Here is a 23,624-nt window from a genome sequence, read left to right as displayed (position 1 = left end):
GAGCGAGAGAGAGAGAGAGAGAGTGGGGGAGAGCGCGAGAGAGAGTGGGGGAGAGTGAGAGTGGGGGAGAGCAAGGAAAGAGTGAGTAGGGGAGAGCGAGAGAGAGAGAGAGCGAGTGGGGGAGAGTGAGTGAGTGGGGGAGAGCAAGAGCGAGTGGGGGAGTGCGAGAGCGAGAAAGTGAGTGGGGGAGAGTGAGAGTGGGGGAGAGCAAGGAAAGAGTGAGTGGGGGAGAGCGAGAGAGAGAGAGAGCGAGTGGGGGAGAGTGAGTGAGTGGGGGAGAGCAAGAGCGAGTGGGGGAGTGCGAGAGCGAGAAAGTGAGTGGGGGAGAGCGAGAGCGCGAGCGAGTGAGGGAGAGCGCGAGTAGGGGAGGGGGAGAGTGAGAGCGTGAATGGGGCAGAGCGAGAGCGTGAGTGGGGGAGGGGGAGAGCGAGAGTGCAAGTGCGAGAGAGCGAGTGGGGAATGCGAGAGTGTGAGTGGCCGAGAGCGAGAGAGTGAGTGGGGGAGAGCGAGAGCGAGAGAGTGAGTGGGGGAGAGCGAGAGTGAGAGAGTGAGTGGGGGAGAGCGAGAGCGAGAGAGTGAGTGGGGGAGAGCGAGAGCGAGAGAGTGAGTGGGGGAGAGCGAGAGAGTGAGCGGGCGGGCGAGAGCGAGAGCGCGAGTGGGGGAGAGTGAGAGCAAGAGAGCGAGTGGGAGAGAGCGAGGGAGAGAGTGGGGGAGAGCGAGAGAGAGAGTGGGGGAGAGCGAGAGAGAGACTGGGGGAGAGACTGGGGGAGAGCGAGAGAGAGAGTGAGAGAGTGAGTGGGGGAGAGCGAGAGAGAGAGAGAGTGGGGGCGAGCGAGAGAGCGAGTGGGGGAGAGCGAGAGAGAGACTGGGGGAGAGAGAGAGATTGAACGAGAGAGTGAGTGGGGGAGAGCGAGATAGAGAGAGAGAGAGAGAGTGAGAGTGAGTGAGAGAGAGTGAGAGAGAGTGAATGGGGAGAGCGAGAAAGAGAGAGAGAGAGTGTGCGTGGGGGAGAGCGAGAGAGAGAGAGAGTGAGAGTGAGTGGGGGAGAGCGAGAAAGAGAGAGAGCGAGAGTGAGTGGGGGAGAGCGAGAGAGAGCGTGAGTGTGGGGGAGAGCGAGTGGGGGAGAGAGATAGAGAGTGAGTGGGAGAGAGCGAGAGAGAGAGAGTGTGTGGGAGAGCGATGGAGAGAGAGAGAAAGTGAGTGGGGGAGAGTGGGGGAGAGCGAGGGAGAGAGAGTGAGTGGGGGAGAACGAGAGAGGGAGAGAGAGGGAGAGTGAGTTGGGGAGAGCGAGAATGAGTGGGGGAGAGCGAGAGCGAGAGAGAGAATGAGAGGGGGAGAGCGAGAGAGTGAGCAGGTGGGGGAGAGCGAGGGGGAGAGAGAGAGAGAGTGAGTGGGGGAGAGCGAGAGAGAGAATGAGTGGGGGAGAGCGAAAGAGAGAGAGAGTGAGTGGGGGAGAGCAAGAGAGAGAGAGTGAGTGGGAGAGAGCAAGAGAGAGAGTGAGTGGGGGAGAGTGAGAGAGAGTGGGGGAGAGAGAGAGTGAGTGGGGGAGAGTAAGAGAGAGAGAGTGAGTAGGGGAGAGCAAGAGAGAGAGTGAGTGGGGGAGAGAGAGAGAGTGAGTGGGGGAGAGCGAGAGTGAGTGAGTGGGGGAGAACGAGAGTGAGTGAGTGAATGGGGGAGAGCGAGAGTGAGTGAGAGGGGTAGAGCGAGAGAGTGAGTGAGTGGGGGAGAGTGAGAAAGAGAGTGAGTGAGTGGGGGAGAGCGAGAAAGTGAGTGAGTGGGGGAGAGCGAGAAAGAGAGTGAGTGAGTGGGGGAGAGCGAGAAAGAGAGTGAGTGGTGGAGAGCGAGAGAGAGAGAGTGGGGGAGAGCGAGAGAGAGAGTGAGTGAGTGGGGGAGAGCAAAAGAGAGAGTGAGTGAGTGGGAGCGAGCAAGAGAGAGAGTGAGTGGGGGTGAGAGAGTGAGTGGGGGAGAGCGAGAGAGAGAGAGAGAGTGAGTGGGGGAGAGCGAGAGAGAGAGTGAGTGGGGGAGAGCGAGAGAGAGAGAGAGAGAGAGTGAGTGGGGGAGAGCGATACAGAGAGAGAGTGAGTGGGGGAGAGCGAGAGAGAGTGAGTGGGGGAGAGCCAGAGAGAGAGATTGAGTGAGAGAGAGAGAGAGAGAGAGTGAGTGAGTGGGGGAGAGCGAGTGAGAAAGTGAGTGAGTGGGGTAGAGTGAGAGAGAGGGAGAGAAAGTGGGGAAGAGTGGGAGAGAGAGCGAGAGTGGGAGAGAGAGCGAGAGTGGGGGAGAGAGAGAGTGGGGGAGAAAAGGAGAGAAAGAGTGGGGGAGAGAGAGTAAGTGAGGGAGAGAGAGTAAGTGGGGGGGAGAGAGAGAGAGTGGAGGAGAAAGGGAGAGAGAAAGAGAGGGAGCGAGATTGAGAGAGAGCGTGAGTGGGAGATCGTAAGATTGGGAGAGATGGGGGAAGAGTGAGAATGGGAGAAGGCAGAGAGAGAGAGGGGATGGGGAAGAAGGGATCGGACGAACTTGTTTGGGGGGGTGGGAGAAAGTCTTAACCCGTGAGAGTGAGCCTTGTCTGTTCCAAGTGATCTCTCTTTCTGGAGTCAGCAGTCAGAATGGCTCGAATTACACTTTGCTAAGTTACTGATTACGTAGGCAGGGCGGTTCTAATTAGACATTCCAGAGAAACTGCTGGGTGTGCTTTACCCTCCAAGGGGACCAATCAGCAATCAGGTCTTGTGATCAAGGGGACCCAATCAGAGCTTTATGTGTTGCAAACAAACACATTCTTTTTAAAATTAATTTATGGGTTGTGGGCATCGCTGGCAAGGCCTGCATTTATTGCCCATCTCTAATTGCCCTTGAGAAGGTGGTGGTAAGCTGTCTTCATGAACCGCTGCAGTCCGTGTGGTGAAGGTACTCCCACAGTGCTGTTAGGGAGGGAGTTCCATGATTTTGACCCAGTGACGATAAAGGAACGGCGATATATTTCCAAGTCAGGATGGTGTGTGATTTGGAGGGAAACTTGGAGGTGGTGGTGTTCCCATCCACCTGCTGCCCTTGTCCATCTTGGTGGTAGAGTCGTGGTTTTGGGAGATTGTCCTTGCCAAAATTCATCTAATTTAAATAGATGGAGGGAGGGGCAGTAAAGTGGGGAAAAAAATCTTCTCGAATGTAAGCACTTGTGTTGGGAGTGAAGGTGGCTTAACCGACATCGTGAGCAAGGCCCATGGTCCCACTAGTGGGAGCAACTCTGAGGTATTTCCACACCTATGTAACATATTTATGGAGTTGCAGAGTTTGAACAGATTGGATCTAACCACACTGGTATTATTTACATTTCTACCTCCTGTACTGGCATTCTTCATTGTCTGGAATTGATCATCTTTATACCTATTGTCATCATCATAGGCGGTCCCTCGTATCGAGGATGACTTGCTTCCAAGCCAAAAAGGGATGAGTTCACAGGTGTTTCAATGAAGGACCTAATATTTCAGGTCCCGAACTACATGATGAAGGGTGGAAGATATCTGTGCGTGGATTTTTTTAACGTGTGGTGGCCGTTGCACACCAGCCACCACACGGGCTTGACAGAAGTAGGTCTTGGTCCAGTGGCAAGGATTAACCAAGACGACTGGAGACCAGCCCTGCTGCACAGACCTAGTGCGCACATACATTGTAGTGTGGGCTGGCCCGTGCTGCCCCTGGATCCTCGCCTCTCCTGGGCCCCAATCAAGTCGCTCCACGATCACTCGCTGCTCCTGCTGTACCTGCCCACGCTCCAATCAGCAACCTGGACCTTGGACCTCAGACCTGGACCTATTCTACTCCCAGTAAAACAGACAAAATCATGTATCTATCAACCTCCATTTTTATATTTCTCTAAATCTGTCCCTCGATCTCTATATTTCTCTATATTTCTCGATATATCTCTATCTCTATTTCTCTAGCTCTCTAACTCTCTTTTATATCCCTCTCACTTGCTATATACTACCATTACATTGCAATAGTGACTACACTTCAAAAATACTTTATTGGTTATTAAGCATTTTGTGATGTGCTCAGGATGTGAAAGACACAATATAAATGCAAGTCTTTCTTTCTTTTACTACTAAATTCCCATCTGTAAGCTCAGCAGTGACAATGGGGCCGAATGAATTCACTTCATTGCTGACAGTTCTGAACCAGCCTGGCCGCTTCAGTCATCTGTATCTCCTTCAGTGACAGGTCACTTAATATTGTCTATCCAGTGCTTCCATGGTCTTGTTTCATGTACCTCTGGGCAGGGCCATGAAATGCATTCTAGCTGGTTCTATTCTTGAAACTTGCCCCAAATCATCGCAGTCATTGATCTTGGAACTTCTGTGCAAACGTTGTTTCTTGTCCAAGCCATGTTCTTATACCATTCATGATCCTTTGCACCCTGCATACTCCTAGGGCTAGAAATTGCAAGGCAAGTTCACGGGTGTCAGTACACCCGCGTACCCGGTCGCAGTGTCGGTAGCGCCCCGTTATCGCCCCCTGGAGGCACTATCGAGAAGCGCAAAGGAGACCAATTTCTCCACGTATTCCTCTCAACCAACTCAGCTCTGCTGTTGTATCTTTTGCTCATCAACTTTTCACATGCTCCAACACTTCAATCCATATAATCATATTATGAAGCTTGACCCAAACTGTGCATCCGCAGTAAAGCACTGTCAACAACAACAACTTGTATTTATATAGCGCCTTTAACATAGTAAAATGTCCCAAGGCACTTCACAAGAGCATTATCAAACAAAGTTTGACACCGAGGCACATAGGGAGATATCAGGACAGATCAGGAGCATCTTAAAGGAGGAAAGAGAGGTAGAGGGGCAGAGAGCTTTAGGGCGGGAATTCCAAAGCTTAGGATCTTGGCAGCTGAAGGCACGGCCGCCAATCCATAGTTGAGCGATTAAAATCGGGGATGGCCAAGAAGCCAGAATTAGAGGAGCTCGGAGATCACAGAGGGTTATAGGGCTGGAGGAGATTACAGAGATAGATCATAAAGTTTGAAGACATCTTTACCTAAAATTGAGAAATTAAGATAAAGCATTCCTTTAATAAGTAACACTGGGGATTCCCCTGATAGTTTGATGAATAATGTAGTGTGACACTGAATTGCACAGACCAGGAAGGTTCGATTTATGATTGCTGGCCTATGCTGAGTTAGCTGATCAGACCCAGGCTAGCAGTGATGAGCAGTACAACTAATTGTTGTGTCCCTAGGCTAGGTGATGAGAAAACTGTCCGCACTGCCTGCTCTTGATTGCCACTAACATTTGCGTAGACAGAATGACCACTTGGGCAAGGTACTGGAGAGTTGCCAGTGACTATGGAACTGTGTACGCAGTGTGAATCAACACCTTTGTTGGGGGAGTGAGGGATACATGCTGGAGAGGGGCATAAACAGCCGTGAATTGTTTGTTTGTTTGTTTGTTTGTTTGCAGCACAGAAAATTTTTGTTTTTAGCTGATTCTGCACTTTACAGTGTCAGTCAAGGTGACCTCATTACTGATTCAATTTAGCCATCACTGCATTCAGACCAGCCAATTCTAGTCAGCAAATTAACTGCAAATGCAAACACATTCTTACAGCAGCCTCTGGAATCTGATAGAAGTCTGTGTTTGGCTGATTACCATTCCACTCGTGATGCAAGGGTTATTGTCCGCTGTGGCTCAGTGGGTAGCACTCTCCTCTGAGTCAGAAGGTTGTGTGTTCAAATCCCGCTACTCGGAGACTTCAACACACAATCGAAGCTGACACATCCAATACAGTGCTGAGGGAATTCTGCTGCTATACCAATGCAAGGAACAAATTCTCAATGTGTGTTGGTTTTCGAATTTAATACTGAGCCGGGACATCCGTAACTGTAAGCCACAAGACCCAATATTCAGTTTGGGTTATTTGTATGGCCCACTTATTTTGGGGTTTTATTTTTTTCCTGAAGTTGGGTAAAAGAAAGGAAGACTTTTACTTATATAGCGCCTTTCACAACCTCAGGGTGTCCCAAAGCACTTTATAGCCAATGAAGAACTTTTGAAGTGCAATCACTGGTGTAATGTTCAGGATGGTACTGTTCTGTATTCCATTACTCTCCCACGAGATCCCATGTTTGACATCAATTGTCAACACTGAGCTTAAGTAGTCATTATGTGAAGTCAGGTGGGAGGAGGCTCTTGTCGAGCATAAAACCCGGCATGGACCAGTAGGGCCGAGCGGTCTGTTTCTGTGCTATAATTTTATGTAAAGGTTTGGGGCCTGACTATTGGCTGTAATCCAGGTCAATCCTAAAATCAGAAGGATTTAAAAGAAAGAATGACTTGCATTTATATAGCGCCTTTCACGACCACCGGATGTCTCAAAGTGCTTTACAGCCAATGAAGTACTTTTGGAGTGTAGTCACTGTTGTAATATAGGAAACGCGGCAGCCAATTTGCAAACAGCAAACTCCCACAAACAGCAATGTGATAATGACCAGATAATTTGTTTTTGTTATGTTGATTGAGGGATAAATATTGAACCAGGACACTGGGGATAACTCCCCTGCTCTTCTTCGAAATAGTGCCATGGGATCTTTTACGTCCACCTGAGAGGCCAGATAGGGCCTCGGTTTAACGTCTCATCCGAAAGACGGCACCTCCGACAGTACAGCACTCCCTCAGCACTGCACTGGAGTGTCAGCCTAGATTTATGTGCTCCAGTTCCTGGAGTGGAACTTGAACCTATAACCTTCTGACTCAGGTGAGTGTGCTACCCATTGAGCCACATTTAGTCATCTTGGGGGCTGTAGAATAAAGCTAAGGTGCACTCGAGTGGAGAGAGTTTACTCCAGACAGACCTAATGCGGATACACGTGTAAGGGAAAACCAGGGCAAGCTGCGACCTACTTACGATCTGCATCCCAAAATGTTTCATGAATTTTGGCAAAAGTAAAATTCAGATATCAGGTAAAATGGACCCTTGGTTGGGCTTTTACATTACAGAGCCGCCATTGATGGTAGCCCTGACTTTTGTGACAAACTTATGGGGTAAATGAAGTGACCGTGCTGCTTCCCGACATGTCAGCCGCTGCTTAAAGAGGAGTTTCTGCAGGTACGGACAGAATGAGTAGCTTCCCCAGGTGGCAATCCCAACGTGGTCCCTGAAGGCAGAGTCCATCACTTTCCCTAGTGGGGCAGCTGAAGGTACAACCTCTTTGTGTAGAACCTGATAGTGAATTTCTAGCTATGGGTGTCAGTTGTGGCTCAGTGGGTAGCAGGCTCTCCTCTGCGTCAGAAGGTTATGGGTTCAAGTCCAGGGACTTGAGCACAAAATCCAGGCTAACGCTCTCAGTGCAGTACTGAGGGAGTGCTGCACTGTCGGAGGTGCCACTTTTCGGATGGGATGTTAAATCGAGGCGTTAACATTTTGTTTTGATAACACTCCTATGAAGCGTCTTGGGATGTTTTATGACATTAAAGGCACTATATGAATGCAAGTTGTTAAAATCTACCTCTTTGACCAAGCTTTTAGCTCCCTCCCATTCCCTCCTCTCTCCCACACCCCCTCTTTTCCCGCCCACCCCAGCCCCCATATCCTTCTCTTCGGCTTGACGTCAACTTATGTCCAATCACACTTCTGTGAACCACCTATGGACATTTTTCAAAGGTTAAATGTACTATATAAATGCAAGTTATTGTTGCCCTTGTCCATAACCATAGGAGACCTCCCTCTACTGCACCAGTCTGACACTCTCATTAACACAAACACAAAAACAAAACTGGGTAAACATCCCATTCCCCAGTATCACTATTCCTTTTGCTTACTCACCGCCCCCCTCAGTAACAGCCAGAAATACAGTTGCCTGTTTGCACTTGTCCAATTGTTTGTCTGTGATACTGATTATTGCAGAATCTACCCCCCAGTTTTCCAAGCTCCGAGGAGTGACCTTCTGATTACTCCCAGTAAATGCTATACCTGATGTTGCGTGCAGCGTGTTTGCTCGGTGATTCAAAGATGAAGTCATGAGAAGCTAGCATTTCATGGAAAGTGAAAGGAAGTGTTCATAATTCTATCTTGAATACAAGGCAGGAAAAATACAGGAAACACTGCCGGATGAAAACATCTTGGAGACCTAAACCTGGGTGGGAGAGTCGATTCGAAGAGAACAGTCAGGAAAGCAGTAAGAACACTCTTGAAGAGGGGAGAAAAATGTAGTGCCCAAACTAATTAGTTAGTATTAACCCTTAAGAGCTGTGGAACAGTCTCGTTCATAAATGCAACCATATATCTAGCTTTTGCACTCCAATAAAATATACTATTGAACTTGATAAGAGTGGATCTATTATGGGAAAGTGACTGATGTGAGGGCAACTTTCACACACTTGTTACTATTGGCTGTTGTCTTCCTACTCAAAACCAGTTGAGGATTTTCTGCTCAAAATTCCAGTTCAGAAAAGTAAGGACTTGTTCTAGCCAATTGATCTTTACCACTGAACATAAAATGTTTGCTTGTAGACATTAAAAATTAATTTTAACTGATGTTGAAAGATTCAACAGGTTGTGGCTTTTTTCTTCAGAAAAGAAAAGACTTGGAGGTGACCTTTTAGAGGTCTTTAAAATTATAAATAGGTTGGATAGGGTAGTGATGGAGAAAATGTTTCCACTTGTGGGACAATCCAAAATTAGCGGTCATAAATACAAGATCGTTACTAATATATCCAACAGGGAAATAAGGAGAAATGTCTTCACTCAGAGTGTGGGTAGAATGTGGAACTCAACCACAGGAAGTGGTTGAGGCGAATAGCTTAGATGCTTTCAAATGGAAATTAGATGAGTACATGAGAGAAAAGGGAATAGAAATATATGCCGAAAGGCTGAGATGAGGCAGATGGAATGGGAGCAGGCTCACGTGGATTATAAACACCTGACATCAGACACCTGAACTACAAAGAGAGATAGCAGAAGCTGACTTTGTTTACAAGAGAGAATAGAGGACCAAGAGTGGATCTTATTGAGGTATTCAAGATCTTAAGGATATTTACTCATTCAATCCTGATGTACAACAACTTGCATTTACATAGTGCCTTTAATGTAGTAAAATATTCCACAATGCTACACTGGAGCGATTATCAAATAAGACTTGACACCGAGCCACATAAGGAGATATTAGGAAAGGTGGCCAAAAGGTAGGTTTTAAGGTGCATCTTAAATTAGGGGAGAGAGGTTTAGGGAGGGAATTCCCAAGCTTAGGGTCTAGGCAGCTAAAGGCACGGCCGCCAATGATGGAGCAAAGAAAATCGGGGATGCATAAGAGGCCAGAATTGGAGGAGCACAGAGATTTTGGAGGGTTGTGGGACTGGAGGACGTTACAGATATACGGAGGGGTGAGGCCATGGAGGGATTGAAAACAAGGGGTTATGAGCGATGCTCAGAGGAGTGAAGTGCACTGACTGATCAGAATGTATGGTAAAAGCTTGGAATGGAATTTCTAGGGAGGCTGATAACACCAGTAATTTCAAGAAAGAGTTGGACAAGCATTTGGTGAGAAAATCAATGAAGGGATATAGATAATGACCTGTCTTTATCGGCCAGATGGACTGAAATGGCCTTTCATCCTTGTGCAGTAAAAAGAATCATTTCCCGTTGGCATCACAGACCAATTGCTTTCTTTTCCAAAAGCTCCTTGTTACGGACAAGCAAGCTAAGAACCACACTAATGAAATTAGTTGAGCCCAGGGCACTCGGAAACTCGCTTGTATACATCACTGGCTCCTGATGAGTCAATATACTACATTGTAAAATTGTGGCACACAAATCAATACCCAAAATTCCCTACACAGAGTTTCTGGTCTTTATATGGTCAGTAGTGGTGTCGGCCTTGGCTCAGTTGGTCGCGCTCTCACCTCTGAGTCAGAAAGTCATGGGTTCATCCCACTCCGGGGACTTGAGCACAAAATCTAGGCTGACACACAGTACTGAGATGTGATGGGCTGTTGGAGGTGCTGTCCTTCAAATGAGGCGTTAAACCGTGGCCCTGTCTGCCCAATCCAGCGGATATAAATGTTCCTATCCAGCAGATATAAAAATTCCTATCGTGCTATTTTGAACAAGAACAGGGCAGTTCTCCCTGGTGTCCTAGCAATATATATTCCTCAACCAGCATCATGAAAAACAGACAATTTGTTTTAATGATGTTGGTTGAGGAATAAATATTGGCCAGGACACCAGGGAGAACGACCCTGCTCTCTGCTTTCTCTTTTTCATAGTATGAAGCAATAATAAACATTCATTCTACCCACATTGGGATAAAGCAGAGAGTTGGCATGACCACAGTGCAGATATCGCTGCTATGTACTCATGGTTCAACATTAATGAACAGAGAAAATGTTTTCCCATTTTGCCTTGAAAACTTTCTAGGTGGGCAATCTGTGGTAAGAACTTGCTGAGAAATTAGTCTTGCTGAGTCTGAAAAAGGGGTAATGACACGGGCTGTGCTGGCTAATGTTCTTGAGTTAGTTCAACACAATTGTATTGGGTGTGAAATAAAGTTTCAAAGGGGGAGAAATTTGAGTCGTTTGCACCTCCCCTTCTCGCCCCCCACGGGGTGCTAATGAGGCGCAAATGACTTTTTGTCCAGACGTGCCACCACTAACGGTTCCCGGTAAATTCTGTGAGAGCTTAGCGGTGGCGGTAACCCATAGTGCCCCGCTCCGCTGCGCCGGCGATGACGATGTTATCACTGTGCACAATGCCCCGTTTTCGCCCAAGAACAAAAATTGGCCCACGCCCCCTGAAGCTACGCTGGGTGATGACAATGACCGCTTCAGGGGATGTGAGCAGAATGGCAGGAGGCTCACTGGGCGCTACTTAAAGGGGAAGTGTCGGCCATCTTGGAAATAAATGTCGGCATTTTCCCGAGTGACTCGTTGGCGCTTTGAATGTACTGCAATCTGGCAGCCTGGCACTCCGCTTGAGTGAAGGGCTGGTGGCACGGCACCTCACTCCCTGGTGGTCCAGGGAGGACCCCGCAGAGTTGGTAACTTGGCCCTCCTCTTCAATGAAGGGATGAGCCCCTCCTACGAGGCAATGCTACACGGCCCAGTGTGTGGCGCTGCGTCCCGCTCCCTCTGGTTCTGCCCCATAGTGTCCCAGAGAGGAAGTGGAGTGCGTTCTTTTGTGCTCCACTTCCTCTCGGGGACAGTAACCCCAATTTCGAGAGCAGGGTGGGACTTCCATGCCTGGTGCAAAAAGTCCCGCCTCGCGGATGTTATGGCCCACAAACGGGCGCAACGGAATTTTTCCCCGATTCACTTTAACTGATGCCAGCGCAGTCAGTCCTCTCGTATTCTTGGAATTTCTCCAATGGTGATCCTTTAGACATTGCCTTGTCAGATTCCTGACCTCCCTATCTGTAGCACTTGGCTGTTCGAGAAGTTCAGACCGGTTCCCACCAGCACTCCTATCCATTGGTCACATTTGTAGAATTCTAACACAGAGAGATGATGAGAAATAAATAAAAGATGGTATGTCACCAAACTAAAACAATCTCTTTAATTTGTCCTTGATGTGTAGTGTAAGGCATACGTAGGGTGGTATGAAAGGAATCATCATAATTGTTTAAAAAAATGTTAGTGACTGATATCAAGACATCCTTTTAAATGCTGATGTGTTGAGAGAGTTGATGGGAATATTTTTTGAGTGGACCGTTTTAAATATAAAATACTCCTCCACACACTGTTTTTTTTATTCTTCCAGTGTAAAGCTTTCTTTAAACTCTCTGTTTAGACTCCCAAGAGTTGTGTGAGTGTTTGACTTACATATTTCACATGAAACTCTCTATCAGGGGCATGGTATTGTTTGTTCCAAGAGATTATTTTAATTCAAGTCTTTCGGATGAGATGTTAAACCGAGGCCCCATCTGCCCTCTCAAGTTGGCGTAAAAGATCCCACGCCATTATTTCGAAGAAGAGCAGGGTCAGTTATCCCCAGTGTCCTGAACAATATTAATCCCTCAACCTCATCCAACATAATTAAAACAGATTTATCATTATTTCATGGTCTCAAGATCTCAAGACATCCCTTTTTGAAGGAAATGCTGCAGCCAATTTACACAATGCAAGGTCAAACAAACAGCAATGAAATAAATGACCAGATAGTCTGTTTTCGTGATATTAGTTGAGGGATAAATATTGGCCAGGACACCAGGGAGAACTCTCCCGCTCTTCTTCAAATAGAGGCCATGGAGATCTTTTACATCTACTTGAGAGAGCAGATGGGTCTCAGTTTAACATCTCATCTGAAAGATGGCACCAACGACAGTGCAGGATTCCCTCAGCACTGCATTGGAGTATCAGCCCGGAATGTGTGCTCAAGTGTCTGGAGTGGGACTATGAATCCACGCTCTTCTGTCTCAGAGGTGAGTGTGCTACTGAATGAGCCACACACAACAGCTGAATCGGCTTGTTATTCACTGGCTGGTCCTGTTACACAGTGAGTGTGCTACCCACTGAGCCAAGGCTGACACTCAAAAACATAATGAGGTAATTCTCGTTATGGGCATGGGTGGAAAACTAAAAGCTAGCTTCAATGGAAAGAAAAATCGCATGGGATATATAACGGGCAGCCGATCTGCTATCGCCTGTTAAATCCTGGAACTCCCTCCCTAACAGCACTGTGAGAGTACTTTCACCATATGGACTGCAGCGGTTCAAGAAGGCGGCTCACCATCACCTTCTCAAGGGCAGATAGAAATGGGCAATAAATGCTGGCCTTGCCAGTGATGCCAACATCCCAAGAATGAATAATAAAAACCCTCCCGAAAATGCAAATCAGGACCCAATGAGTGCATGTGCTACTCCAAACTGTCATTCCATAGATTCACACAGCAGATGGAGGATATCACTTTCTGGCACATTTCACAGAGACAACAGCCATAAGCCGTCGGCCTGTGCTGATTGGGCGCCGCGCAAGAATGCCGCACCGATTTTTGGCCTCTTTGTGAGTTCCGTGTCGTTGATTTACTGCAGAATGTGGTATTTCAAAGACTTGTCAGTGAACCAGTTTACGGAGTGGAATGTTCCAGGTGGCTTTCCAGAAGAGCAGTGCAGCAGATCTGTGCTGGTCTGGGCTGTGACCTACACAGAATTATGTAGCATCTTTTGATTTTTGTGATGAGCAGTGTTACAACAACGGCAACAACTTGCATTTATATAGAGCCTTTAACGTAGTAACCCTAACCCTAATCCTGAACCAAACCCTGAGTCCCAAGATGCTTCACAGGAGCATTATCAGACAACAATTTGATACCGAACCACATCAGGAGATGGTAGGACTGGTGAAAAGAGCTAGGATTTATGGAATATCTTAAAAGAGAAGAGAAGAGAGAGAGTTATAGAGGCGGAGAAGTTTAGTGAGGGAATTCCAGAGCTTAAGGCCATGGCAGCTGATGGCACGGCCGCCAATGGTAGAGCGATTAAAATCGGGGTGCTCAAGAGGCCAGAAGCGCAGAGATCTCAAAGGGTTGTAGGGCTGGAGGAAGTTACAGAGAATGAGAGAGGCAAGGCCATGGAGGGATTTGAAAACCAGGATGAGAATTTTAAAATTACAATGCTGGTCGCACTAATTTGGAGTCACTCCAGATCATTGCAGCTGCACAAGGATATTCAGCAGTGTCTGATCAACCTGTGAATAAAAACTAGTATCTCTGCAATGCATCTCGCCGAAAGATTTGAGCTAGTTATCCCCCTTAGCGTGTGATGGTAGTTGATGAATCACGGGGATGTTTTCAATCCAACCCTCCCAGTAGGAATGGAAGGACCATGCAGTTAAAATCATCTCCAGTTTGGCTGGATCTACTGCGAGGTATGATGAAGTACTGGTGCCAACCTATGCTAGACCTTTGGTTATTTCCCAACATCAGAAGTCCTATTGTTTGAGTATATAAGGAAGGATAAGGGGTACATGTACCCCCAGTCCCTCCATCAGCCAGAGGGTATTTTTTTGGGTACAGATTATGTCCTCTTATTCCACCTGCTCCAGATACTGAAATTGCTGCAATATCTCCCCAGCTCTGTATGCGTGGTCGTGCTTCCATTACAGGGCCCAAGATACTTAAAATGATCCAGGATTCGTGAGACGGCGCCTTGATTTAAAAATCTACAATATTTCCAGCTCCTGTTGCATTCCCAGCATTGAGGAGCATGTCAATTCACGATCAGTGGTTGTTGACACAACATAGTGTGTGAGGCACCTCCAATTACTCTTTGCTCGCCCTCTTAGAATGTTGGGGCAAAGGGGAAAAAAAATCCGACACTTAAGTTGGAAATATTTTCCTCATAAGTTCTCATTTTAACTTGTTAATTATAAAATATATATATTTTTAATTTAATATTAATTCTGTTTCTTTGCTGCAAATGTACAAAGTATACTGAGAGGGCAGGCTTACGGCCTACTCCTAGGCCTCTGTAATGTTGTTTGAAACCAACCACTTAGAGGCTTACAGGCCCAGTTAAGGTTAACTCCTCCTCTGATTATTTTCTGCTCCCCACCCTGCCCCACTGTTCCCCCCACAACCCCATCCCCCCGTTCCCCTTCCTCCCCTGCCACCCCATTCCTGCTGATTGGGAATTCAAGGCCGTGATCCAGTATTGTTGCAGCATGGGACAATGGAGATCTTGCACATCTCCCTGCCCTGCAGTGTCAGCTGCTACAGATCAAATCTATGTAAAATAGAAGTGATGAGACCTAGCAGCAAATGGCAAAGCATCCAAACCTGGAGCACTAATTCTGTCAGCCATGTCTCAGTGGGTAGCACTCTCGCCTCTGCATCCAGAAGGTTGTGGGTTCAAGTTCCACTCCAGAGACTTGAGCACAAACTGACATGCTGAGGGAGTGCCGCATTGTCAAAGGTGCCTTCTTTCGGATGAGGCATTAAACCGAGGTCTCATCTGCCCTCTCAGCAGGATGTAAAAGATCCCACGGTGTTATTTTGAAGATTAGCAGGGGAGTTTTGCCCAGTGTCCTGAATAGTTATCCATGAACCCACATCACTAAAACAGATTATCTGGTCATTTATGACATTTTTGTTTGTGGGAGCTTGCTGTGCACAAATTGGCTGTCGAGTTTCCTACATTACAACAGTGACTTCATTTCAAAAGTACTTCATTGGCTGTAAAGCTCTTTGGGGCATCCTGAGGTGGTGAAAGGCGCTACATAAATGCAAACCTTCCTTTGTTTTAAATGTCCAGTTGCAAGTGGCAACGCCCAAAGTGGGTGCAGTATTGCTATAGAGTACTGAAAATGGAGGATTCATTTAAATTTTAACCCATAAACACAACCAATCGAACTTCAATGCATTTTATTTTCAAGCACAAATCATATGCAACTGCTTGTCCTGGCAACTCACCTTAAGCCCCAGACTGTTTTTGCTGAAATGCATCATCATCATAGGCAGTTCCTCGAACGAGGATGACTTGCTTCCACAAGAGTTCACTGATGTTTCAATGAAGGACCCGATGTTCCAGTCCTGAACTCCAATTGAGGGGGTGGAAAATGCCTGTGCGTGGATTTTTTTAACGTGCGGTGACCGTTGCAAATCAGCCACCACATGGGCTTGACAGAGCTAGGCCTTTATCCAGTGGCAAGGGTTAACCAGGACGACTGGAGACCTGCTCTGCTGCATGGACCTAGTGCGCACACATATCGCAGTGTGGGCAGGTCCGTGCTGCCCCTGGGCCCTCGGCTCCTCTGGGCCCCATACCCTCATTCGCCGCACCTTCGCCCACAATGTTCCAGTGTCCGGTGCTCCAGCTCTATTTATAACCCAGACCTGCAGTGGTGTTCTCACACAGGTTGGGGCGGCCCATGATGTTCCAGGGCCTGAAATAATCCATTGCTAGTACTCTAAGGGTTAAGGTAAGCCATTCTTTTAATGTGCACAAACTTGAAATCCCACAGAAATAAGCAGAATTGGGGATGACAAATTGACACATATAGGTGGTGAAACACTGGCAAATGTCATTACAATATCACCTGGTTCAGACCAGTAAAAACAGTAACACCTTGGGAAAATCACTGGCATAGGTTTAGAACATGTTGAAGTGACAATGAATTCATCAGAAGAAGAGTATCACTGGATGTGAGTGAGACCTGACAGTTTTGGCATTGTGGAGGTGTGATTAACTTGCAGCAATAATCCATTATCAGTTCCTGTTGGTCTTTTGTCACAATGATGGTGGCAACAACAACTTGTATTTATATTTGTCTTTAACGTAGTGACCCAGGAGCGATTATCCATCAAAATTTGACATCGAGCCACATAAGGAGATATTAGGACAGGTGAGCAAAAACTTGGTCAAAGTAGGTTTTAAGGAGCGTTTTAAAGGAGGTTAGAGTTGCGGAGAGGGAGGGACTTCCGGGGCCTAGACAGCTGAAGGTACAGCCGGCAACACAACAAAAGGCAATTGATTTATGAAGTAAAGCAATTTATGATATGACATGATGTATTCCAGGTTTTGACTATGTTGAGTTTATTTAACTGAGGATTACAGTTCTCAAGCTCAGTGCGTGCCAAGCAACTGCCAGGACAAACTTGTGTCACTGGTTCCTCGTTTCTGTCGCAACCCGTTAAACTGACATTGGTTCGCAGCAGGAGCGTGCTGTTGGCGAGCCGTTGGACCGAAGCAGGAAAAAGCTTTAAAGATCTCCTTCAAGCTGGACCTTTGATACGCATGTAAAGTCAAGGCGATTGATTTTCCGCTCTGCAGTTGTGAAGTATTTCAGGTTCGGAATGTTTTGGAGGATTTTCTGCTGAAGGTTGTGTGGTTTCACTTGTCGGTTTTTCAGAGGAAGCTCTTTACTTCACCATGCCATCACAGTGTTAAACCTCTGCTGTGCTGATGTCGGTTGCCCGCTTTTTCCTTCCCGAGGTGCAGTCGCGTCCTGTTTCAATATCTCTGTAATCTCCTCCAGTTCTACAACCTTCCGAGATCTCTGCACTCCTCCAATTCTGGCCTCTTGTGCATCCCCGACTTTCATCGCTCCACCATTGGCGGCCATGCCTTCAACTGCCAAGACCCTAAGCTCTGCAATTCCATCCCTAAACCTCTCTGCTTCTTTCTCCTTTCAGACGCTCCCTAAAACCTACCTCTTTGGCCAAGCTGTCAGCTGTCAAGTGTCAGCTGGGGCTCAGTGGGTAGCACTTGCGCTTCTGAGTCAGAAGGTTGTGGGTTCAAGTCCCACTCCAGGGACTTGAGCACAAAAAAATCTAGGCTGACACTCCAGGGCAGTACTGAGGGAGCACTACACTGTCGGTGGTGCCGTCTTTCAATTGAGATGTTAAACCGAGGCCCTGTCTGCTCTCTCAAATGGAAATAAAAGATCCCATGACACTATTTCAAAGAAGAGGGTTATCCCTGGTGTCCTGGCCAATATTTATCCCTCAACCAACCTAACAAAATAACAGATTATCTGGTTATTATCACATTGCTGTTTGTAGGAGCTTGCTGTGGGCAAATTTGCAGCTGCATTTCCCACATTACAGCAGTGACTACGCTTCAAAAGTACTTCATTGGCTGTAAAAATCCTTTGAGGTGTCTGGTGGTTGTGAAAGGCGCTATATAAATCCAAGTCATTCTTTCTTTTGCTCACCTGCCCTATTATCTCCTTATGTGGCTCACTGTCAAATTTTGTTTGATAATCGCTCCTGTGAAGCATCTTGGGATGTTTTACTACGTTAAAGGCGCTATATAAATGCAAGATTGTTGCTTCTGATGGACCCTGGATCACTTTTTTACGATTTGGTTTGCTTCATTCCTGTAATTCTTTTTCTCAGGAGCACTTTCCAGTCACTTGTGTCAGATGAGCGTTCTCGCCTGTCCCATTCCCTTCATTCGGCATAGTTATTTTACCTATCTTGTGCACGAATTGCAAATGGCAATTCAGTTATTTCCAGCTGTTATAAATAACTGATTAACCTCCAATTTGTGATGTTTGTTCTGTGATTTGTCAGTAAGTGCCGTTCAATACTTGGTTTATGCTTTTTCTTCAGCGATTGGCTCACAGCAGTTTGAAAGGAAAGGTCAAAAGTCATGTCAACTTTCCTTTCAATTTGTGTTATCTGAAAGGTCGCCGGCACTTGTTGAGCGATGTAATGAGCTTAACGAGCAGCCTGGTTCTGATTTAGAGCCGATATGGGACTATGTACAAAGTACTCACTGGAACTATGATTTATTCATTCTCCTGTTTCCCTGCCTTCAGTGAGGAGCTAGCATCATTAGCTTATTGTTGCCGGGCATTGTCATTTTGTTTTGCTCATTCAGTCAATAAAATTACCTACTCAAGTCATTGAGGGAGCTAAGACTGACCTCCACATGATGTAGGAAACAGTCCTCTCATTGGGCTCACTGTTCCCCAAAGCTTTTTTCTGGCGTAATTGAAGAGTTACGCCTGTTTTTTGGGAGCCCGAGTACGCCAAAACAAAATGTTCTAAGTTTCCCCGTTGGATTTCTTCATTCTGGCATGGCCGAACCTGTCCTTTAGTTTTGGGGGTGGACCTTGATCTGCGCCAAAAGGATCGGGTTGCCGCAATAACCAGGCACACAATGCGAGCTGAGGCTGTAAAGTGAAACATACAGACAGCTCCGAACACATTAAAACACATTGCATCAACTTAAAAACACATTAAAATGCATTGCAGCAACTTAAAAACACATAAAAATATATTGCAGCAAATTACCTCCAATTATTAAAGCCGATCCCACTCCCCGCTCCTAGCTTTGGCCGAAGGGCTTGCCGGTCTGATTGCCGAGCCCGCCCCGAGTGCCTTGCCGGTCTGGGTCCCCCCACCCCGAGTGCCTTGCCGGTCTGGGTCCCCCCACCCAGCCCTGGCCGAAGGGCTTGCCAGTCCGATCTCCCGCCAGATCCTGGCCCCGAGTGCCTTGCCAGTCTGCTTCCCCTCCCCTAGCCCAGGCCGAATGGCCTCCTCCCTCCTGGTCCCCGCACCTAACCTAACTACACCTGAAAGGCTTCCCTCCACCCCATTTCTCCTCCCCCCTTACCTCTCTCTCCCCGCTGACCCCCCTCCCCTGCCCCCCCGTCCCACCTCTCTCTCCCCCTCTCTCTTACCTTTCCCGCTGCTGCTGTCCGGACATCTGCTGCACTTACCTGCAACGATTTCTTTACCTGCGCCAATTTCTTTAACTCACCAGAAGATTTTTCTACAGAGGCCACATACGCTGGCCTAAGCAGAACTGGAGTAACTCTCAGCTGGCCAAACTTGCCTAAATGGCCAGAATTGGCACGGGTGGCATGTTACGCCCCCTTTGGCTGAAAAAAGAGTATAAAAAAAGTCGTAACTAACTGAGTTACGCTGGTGCAAATTGAATGGGGAAACTGTGGGTTTTTAACTGAGGCTAAAAAAAGCAGCCTGCTCCAAAAAAATGGCGCAAATCACTGGGGAAAATTGAGCCCATTATTTGGCTGCCGTGAAGAAGTAGTACGATGCATTAGCAGAAGGATAGGCACAAATCAAAACAAGTTGTGTTGTTGTTGTACGCGACCTTAGTCGGTGCCCATGTGTGGTCCACATTTCTACACTGGATAATGCTCAGCTGTGATGATTGAATATGAAAGGAAAAACTTGCATTTATATAGCACCTTTCATGACCTCAGGATGTCCCAAAGTGCTTTACAGCCAATGAAGTAATTTTTGAAGAGTAGTCATTGTTGTAATGAAGGAAATGCGGCAGCCAATTTACACACAGCAAGCTCCCACAAACAGCAATGTGATAATGACCAGATCATCTGTTTTAGTGATGTTGATTGAGGGATAAATATTGGCCAAGACACCGGGGATAACTCCCCCTACTCTTCCTTGAAATAGTGGCGTGGATCTCTTATGTCCGCCCGAGAGAGCAGTCGGGCCCTCAGCTGACCTCTGTCAGCTGTGGCTCAGTTGGTAGCACACTTGCCTCTGAGTCAGAAGGGTGTGGGTTCAAATCCCACTCCAGGGACTTGAGCAAGTAAATCGAGGCTGATACTCCAGTGGAGTGCTGAGGGAGTGTTGCACTGCCGGAGCTGCTGTCTTTCGGATGAGACATTAAACCAAGGCCCTGTCTGCCCTCTCAGTATGGACATAAAAGATCCCGTGGCACGATTTCAAAGAAGAGCAGGGGAGTTCTCCCCGATGTCCTGGCCAATATTTATCCCAAAATCAACAAAACAAAAACAGATTATCTGATAATTATCACATTGCTGTTTGTGGAAGCTTGCTGTGCGCATATTGGCTGTCGCGTTTCCCACAAAACAACAGTGACTGCACTTCAAAAGTACTTCATTGGCTGCAAAGCACTTTGAGATGTCCATTGGTCGTGAAAGGTGCTATATAACTGCAAGTCTTTTTTTTTTATTATCTTGTCCAAAAGACAGCACCTCCACACTGCACTGGGAGTGTCAGTATAGATATTTGTATTCAAGTCTCTGGCTTGGGGCTTGAATCCATGACCTTCTAACTCAGAGCTGAGTGCTACTAACCGAGCCACGGCTGATAAGATCTGATATATATTATTAAAGCTCTCACAAAGAATAATGGTTACTTGAGTAAGGTACTAGAAGTTGATCAATGGAACTGTATCTCAGCAGGCAGCAGGGAATCAATGCCTTCAGGAAGGGAGTGACAAAATGAGCAAGATTGTATAATGTCGATGTCCCCGTTTCACAACGCTAACCCACACTGGATTTCCGCGGGTAGCAAGATTGCTCAGCTGTGTCCATACACAGTGTACAGGGCAGTTCTTTTCTGTTCAGCTTCCCCCAGAGCTTGTCATAGAATTCTATCGCCTTCCAGCTGCTTGGCTCGGCAATCTCGAGGGCTGGCCGCTGAAAGAAAAGATACCAGCTGGACGGTTTTGTCATTCCAGGTCATGACCCTGATCTGACTGGCTTCTACGGCTGGAGTTGGCCATAAGTTGACTGGAAAAGTGAAACATCAAAACCATGACATGAGGGTTATGCATGGGCTCAATTTTCCCCAAAGCTTTTTTTGGACGTACTTGAAGAGTTATGCCCGTTTTTTTGGGGCACAAGTGCAGCAAAAAAAAATGTTCTAAGTTTCCCCGTTTGATTTCTTCATTTTGGCACAACCTAACCTGTCCTTTAGTTTTGGGGGTGGAGCCTTGATCTGCCCCAAAAAGATCGGGTTGCCACGGTAACCAGGGACACAATGTGAGCTGAGGCTGGAAAGAGAAACATACAGCCAGCTCACAGCAACCTGCACAAGCACATTAAAATACGTTGGTGCAAATTGATCGGGGAAACTGTGGTTTTTTAACTTAGGTCAAAAAAGGCGGCCTGCATCAAAAAAACGGCGCAACTCACTGGGGAAAATTGAGCCCCTTGTTTACAGAATTCTCTGGGGTGAGGGGCCCAATTCGTCACATTGTCCTTGCGTCATTATTTAATGTAAATGGATGTAAATCATTTGCAGCAGGTTTACAGTATCCAACTTGTTATGATCTGCAATACACTGCCAGATTGGTGGTGGAAGCAGATTCAGTAGTAACTTTCAAAAGGTAATTGGATGAATATGTGAAGGGGGAGAAAATTTGCCAGGCTTTGGAGGAATGCGACTAATTGGATAGCTCTTTCAATGGGCCAGCACAGGCACGATGGGCAGAAAGTGCTGTAAGATTTTATTCATAAACCCAGACAGCAATTCTTAAAGACCTCTATTAGATCATCCCTCAGCTTTTTCTTTTCTAGAGAAAAGAGACCCAGCCAGTTCAGTCTTTCCTGATCGGTATAACCTCTCAGTCCTGAAGGGTTGGCAACCCTAGTCCGAAATGAAAGTGGCCTTTCTTTGTCAGCTATCAGGATATATTGTGAAACGCGTTTGGACAATCCCAACCCAATTCCCACTGGATACAAATGCATGGCACACAATTGCCCGTAATTGATCCTAAATTGATAATCTTGCTCAGACAGAACATAGGATGGCTGATGTCGGAGTCAGGAATGTGGATGCAATTAAGGGGGATTTTCTGAGGTTGATTCTGAGTGAAGGGACAAATTAGCATATTTGGTATTGTCATGATGACCACGCAGTCCAGTGAAGCACCTATGAAACCGTCTTGCAATGTGACATGTCAGTGTAGGATTGCCAACCCTCCAGGATTGCCCTGGAGTCTCCAGGAATTTAAAACTCATCTCCAGGACGCTGCTGCAAGCAACCCAGGAGAAAAACCATCGGGGTATTAAGGTGCAGCAGCCCTCCCACTGCTCACTCCACTCCAACAGTGTCTGCCACTGTTTACTCTATTAGCATTTCAGCAGGCGATTGATTTTTAAGTACAATTTTAGTACATTAGACAGGATGGTTTCACATTCACTTCCCTAATAGTGGTCATCACCAAATTAGGAGGCAAAATCAGGGACCGTGCCTGACGTAACAAATGTTATAAAGTAGATAGTTTTTTTTGTTAAGGCGCCCAAGGCAAAAACTTGGATGGAAGACAGCCACTTTGTCTTTGATACATTGCACATTTCATTTGAACCTTTAGATCTAACAGCTTCTGTTCAAACTGCTTCTAATGAAATATCTTTCAAGTAAAGACTTAATCAAGATAAAAGATTCACAGTGAATCCTGGCAACATTAAAATCCTGGGTAGTTCTGTGGAAAGATCTAGTATCACCTACTTTGTGACTAAAGTACATTGAATCGGCAGAGTATTGGGGGAAGGGATTAGAGGTCTACAAAAGGGCCAAGTCATTCTTCTGCCAAAGGTCATTCTCCTGGCTATTTCCCAGATTAATAAAAAGGTGACACTAAATGAATTCTCTGTACCTTTGCTCACATTTATTGGATTTTTCTGCCCCTAATACTGACTGATACAGACAGGTTTGAGGGTTGCACTGTGCACAGTGTGAAGCGAGCATGTTTAGAAGCCTTTGGGTGGTCTCAAAGGACTCAGTATTTCCCAGCCTGTCATATTCTCATTATTCTCTCATTATGGAGCCAGATTCAATGCCTAGTGAACTCCATCGAAGTTATACAACTGTTGTGTTTCATTCAGAAACAAATGTAAATAAGGACCAATTGGGCCAACAGTAAAGTCACTAGATTATAGGGTTGCCAACTCTGGTTGTAAGCATTTCTGGAGGCTTCATCATATCCCACCTCCAATTGTCCTGCCCGGTCAAACAGCCTTTTTAACCTATCTCTAATATTTTTATAGAAACATAGAAACATAGAAACATAGAAAATAGGTGCAGGAGTAGGCCATTCGGCCCTTCTAGCCTGCACCGCCATTCAATGAGTTCATGGCTGAACATTCAACTTCAGTACCCCATTCCTGCTTTCTCGCCATACCCCTTGATCCCCCTAGCAGTAAGGACCTCATCTAACTCCTTTTTGAATATATTTAGTGAATTGGCCTCAACAACTTTCTGTGGTAGAGAATTCCACAGGTTCACCACTCTCTGGGTGAAGAAGTTCCTCCGCATCTCGGTCCTAAATGGCTTACCCCTTATCCTTAGACTGTGACCCCTGGTTCTGGACTTCCCCAACATTGGGAACATTCTTCCTGCATCTAACCTGTCTAACCCCGTCAGAATTTTATATGTTTCTATGAGGTCC

The 23,624-nt window shown here is 46.6% G+C and overlaps 1 protein-coding gene across 2 annotated transcripts in view; it reads left to right on the top strand.

Annotated features, from left to right (window-relative positions):
• LOC139269252 (A-kinase anchor protein 2-like) overlaps positions 1-23,624 on the top strand; it is a 223,006-nt gene that overhangs the window by 23,841 nt on the left and 175,541 nt on the right. Inside the window, exon 1 of one of the 2 annotated variants that reach the window (XM_070888355.1) lies at positions 16,717-16,773. The exons of the other annotated variant lie outside the window; for it this stretch is intronic. The gene's annotated coding sequence lies outside the window, so the exon portion shown is untranslated. Of the gene's footprint in view, positions 1-16,716; positions 16,774-23,624 lie in introns of those variants that run through there. 2 annotated transcript variants of the gene reach the window in all.

This window comes from Pristiophorus japonicus, chromosome 1 (assembly GCF_044704955.1).
Source record: "Pristiophorus japonicus isolate sPriJap1 chromosome 1, sPriJap1.hap1, whole genome shotgun sequence".
NCBI lineage: Eukaryota > Metazoa > Chordata > Chondrichthyes > Pristiophoridae > Pristiophorus > Pristiophorus japonicus.
The sequence above is the reverse complement of the archived record's forward strand: the minus strand, read 5'-3'. Positions and strand labels throughout refer to the sequence as shown.